Below are 4,915 nucleotides of genomic sequence, written 5' to 3'. Positions count from 1 at the left end.
AAATTTTTAATTTTAATATGCATGGTTTTTCTTCATCTTTTTCATTTATTTTATTTAATTTTTTCTATATTTTTCATGATCAATTGTGTTTGGAGGTTTTCTTAATACAAAATCACTGAAACAGTTTCTCCAAATAACCTTCGATTTTCTTTATTTAAAGTAAATCACATTCAAGTCCAACAAAACAACGTTAAATTTATTTAGGGATATGCAATTAAATTTATTTAGGGATATTTGCAGAACTAAAAATATATTTTAAAAATATCATATACATTAGTTTAATTCAAACTAGTTTTAAAAAAAATTTTCAGAAATAGTAATTTTTTAAGGCATTGAGAAATGATATCCTCTTTGCATTTTTTTATTTGCTTATTTTTCAAAAAAAATTTTTTAGAGTGAAATTTTTAGTATAGTTTTTTGTTTAATTATAAAAATTCAAAGAATTTTTTTTAAAAGAACTACATTACTTTAAAGTAAGATTTATCATATGCAATATTTCTAAAAAATATAGGTCTGATATTTGAAACAAACTTTAAAATTTATGAAGTTACAAAATGTTATACTTAGAAATGGTAATTTTGAATTTAATCATTTAATATCAATATTAAACAATATAAAGCAAAGACTTTAATAAATGAAGGGAATAATTAGTTTAAATGAATAAAATAGTACCTTTTTTAAAAATGCAACCAGATTTAAATGTTTCAAATACAACGTAGACTATTTGTTAATTTATTGTCTTGGTGTTTGAAATAATAATCAAAGAATAATCAATGAAGCTTATAATAATAATATAGTTTAACAACATAATTTATTAACAAATAAGTATTTATTCTATGGAAATTAGTTTTCTTCTTGAATTTTACAGATTTTTAATTACGAAATATTTCAATATAAAATAATACCTCAATATAGAATCAAGTTAGCATGTCTTATATACTAGTGAATTGATGTTTAATAATCGTAGTGGTAGTTTCGCCACACCGTATTTACCGTTTATTTGTCACTGGTATTTCACTTTCTGTGCGCATAAAATGGATGTATCTCCTTATTTACTGAAAAAGAGCTAGTATAGATTTTAAAACATTTAATTATTCATACAACGAATATAGTTTCCTTAAAGAAATTTGAAAATCAGAACAGACAACGAACGATGATATGAAAGAAATTAACTGTAATTAATGCAAATAAATAAGAAAAGTTTACTTAACAGCGGAAACAATTTTAAAGACAACTTGCATGAGATGATAGCAAGCTTCGAATCGTCCATTAGTCAGCAGTTACAAAATAAGTTATCAGTCACAGTTAAAGCTTGTGCCTCTCATTGTACAAAAGTTAGATGCAATCGATTGCGCCATGAATGTATTTCTCGATCATATTTACCGATTTATGGTGCAACCTTCATTTAACCAATTTATGGTGCAATTAGAAACTTTGCACCAAAGATTGGATAAACATTTACCGAGTTTTTTTTACAGTGTACTTAATTATTGAAAGAAATACTAGACACAGTAGCGAATAGATAAATAACTATTTTTCAAACAGCAATATATGAAGCAAAATTATGCCTCTTTATACCTCTCCAAGAGCAAAAAATGAGTTTATAAATCTGAAAAAAATAAGAATTTATTTACATCTAAAATAAGATAGTTTAATACTGAAATGTATTCACATTTCAAAGACTTATTAAATTTTTAGTTTTGTTGATGCATAAATTGAAAAAGAAGGTTATAAAATGAGATAGCTTTTAAAATTTATTTACTTATTGTAAGTATTCGATGTACACAAAAAGTATGCTTTCGTTGATAACACGCAAAGATGTATTTATAGAATAAATTTCCCTCTTTTAAGAACATGCAAGTAAAAAAAAAAAAAAATGAAGCGTGATCCTAGCCATCTTAACCAAACTTGTCACATCTTAACAACTGTTGCATTTAACGAAATAAAAATACCTCTGAAGAAGTGGGTCAAAACAGGCAGAAGAGAGTTTCTTTGCGCACCAACACTTGAAAATTTAATTTCTTTTAAAAAGACTCGAGCAAGAAACATTTGCAGCTAAACCTTAAAGGCCTCCTAAATATAATGTGTCAACAAAATGACATCAAATTATAAATTCAGATTCTGTAATTGAAAAATGTTTTTTTTTAAATAGCCCATTACAACCTCTGGATGAATGCAATGCACCACCGAACATAAATGAATTAAAAACACCCTTAGAGTGATGCAAAAACATTTCTCTTGGACATGACGATATTCACTTTATTATGTTCAATTTTATAATAATTTTTTTTATATTTAGAATGAAGATGAAACACAGGACAAAAATCTACTATAAGTACATTTTTTTGTGCCTTTTGACTTCAAACCCGTAAAGCGGATAATTAAAGTTCGTGTAAGCAACAAAGCACCCTATATCTTTTTTTTTTTTTTTTTTTTTTAAGTTTAATAAAAGTCGTCACACTGTTTAATTGTTGCATAAAGATCATACTTTTAAGCCAAATTTACCAAACACTCTAAACTTAAAGGGAAAAAAATATTAATGCACAATGGAATTAACAGTAGTTGCTTACATATTCTTCAGATTATTGATTATACAATTAAATCAATTAAAAATTGAAAGATTCTTAAGTGTCTGCATACATTCAAGACTATTTTTAACACTTACTAACCTTTACGAATATTTCATGCATTAGAATTTCCTTGCTGAAATTCCAGTATGTATATATATATATATATATATATATATATATATATATATATATATATATATATATTATTTCACATATAATATGTTTCTCATTTATGTGAATTTTCGCCTAACCTTTTAAGATAATGTTCTTACATGTATTAGGCGTATAATATAAACGAAATCCCTTCGAAGAACTTTTAATTTAAAGGTTGGATTTTCACGATTTAAAGAACAATAATATTGATTCATATTAGAGGCAAAAAACATCAAATATGCTAACGATTAATTGTGTTACACAACCTTACGGAAAAAGGTTCTTTCTCTGAAGAAACATATTTTTTTTCTCGAACTTGGTTTTTTTTTTTTTGCTATCAAAATACGAGACACAGTCGCAGTCTGGAAAATATGGACCCAATAGCTTAATCTGAACAGCGATCGAATTCGTAAGGTATTCACATTTTTACATTATTTTAAACTTAATTTTAAATGGCATATTGCAAAATTTGAACGAAATCGACCTTATATGTATCTCTGAATAGATAATCTCTGTATAGATAAAACTTAAATTAAAAATTAAAAAAAATCAGAAACTATTAATTTTTGAGTTCTTTTAAATTTAAACCATTAAGATAGACATTTTGTCAGTGATCATTTGATTGATTATAGTCGATCAAAATTAACTTAATGTGACTTTGAAATATTCTTAGAGATAAGAATGTTTTACTGTGGATTAGACACTCTACATCCGCATGTTTGTGCGACTAATTATATAACAGAGAATACAATTTTGTGTAACAATAATACACACTACCCTACAATAATGGGAGAGACACTTTCAGATTTTGACATTTTTATGAATTTCTCAAGAAATATTAAGAAGATTATTTTGTAACTTTAGAGATACTTAGTTCATTCGTAGGGTTTAATTCAGCAATAAAAATTTAGTCGTCCAAGGGCCAGATTTGTATTCATTTAATTGTCATTCAATTTAATATGGTAGACAAATTTTAAAAAATATGAACTTTACAATTGTATATTTTGTTTTATAGTACACATAAAAAATTAATAGAATAATATTAGTAGAATAATATTAATAGAATAATTAGTAGAATTAATAATAAAAATTATTACATCCACAAAAAATACTAGATATTTAAATATTTGTTCAATGATTAGAAAATTGAAGTAGTTAGACAATAAATTTCAAAGGAAGTTAAACGTCCCATTGCTGTTAAACCTACATGGACGAGTTTCGTAGTTTTCCTCTCCATGAAACGCAGTTCTTAAATACTTTTCACAAAAAAATTTGTTCCAGCTTTCTAAATTAAGGGTTTCTTTGTCTTCTGAGTTGGCTATAATAAAATAGCAATCACGTGGTTTCCCTAATCTTCTTGATGATTAGTTTGGAGTGGAGACGTCATTACTTTTTTTAAAGAATGCATTAAACTCTTAATCATCTGTTTAATATATAATAAATATTTAAAAATGTTAAAGATATAAAACCGCGCATGCATAGAGTAAAAAAACTACGGCCTCACATCTTGAGAAATTTTTAAAATTTTTTTATATAAACTTTAAAATAGCAATTTTAATATTAATTGAAAATAGTTCCGAAAATTTTGTTGATTATTTGCAATGTTATAGCCAAGAAAATGCATGAAAAAAAATTATATTTTATAAAAATTTTCTCATCTCCATAAGTATATAAGGGTTTACAAATAACAACCAAAGTAATCAATGCACGTTAAAATCTTTGATTTCATCTATCAATCCATCATCAATCTTTTTTTTAATCTATCATTCAAGTTAATTGCTTTATTTTTTGGCATAGGGTGTTTAAAAATACTTGTTTTCGTTCTTAATTCATTGCTGGTCTTTGAAAGCTTTAAAACTTTTTTTAAGTATGAGAAATTCCATGACCTATACACGACTGAAGTATTTCTAAGTATTACTTAAGAAATAATTCTAATTGGCTTTAAGCTACTTTCTTTTAATTCTGCTATTCAAATTTTTTACAATTTTTTGAATGTCTCCTACCTCATAAATTATTAGTCCAGTTTTTATTATATTTTTCCTCGCTTTAATTTTATTTTGTGTCATCTAATAGTTCAACTGACTGACTAATAGTTCAACTTTGCTTTTGAAAGAATTTTAAAAATGTAGTTTACGGGTGTTGGTTATGGTTGTCTATGCGTTAAAAAAGGTTTTTCTAAATTTTTATTTTTT

This window comes from Parasteatoda tepidariorum, chromosome 1, assembly GCF_982258835.1.
Source record: "Parasteatoda tepidariorum strain Cologne lab strain chromosome 1, Ptep-v5.0, whole genome shotgun sequence".
NCBI classification, from domain to species: Eukaryota; Metazoa; Arthropoda; class Arachnida; order Araneae; family Theridiidae; genus Parasteatoda; species Parasteatoda tepidariorum.
This window is presented reverse-complemented; position numbering follows the sequence as displayed.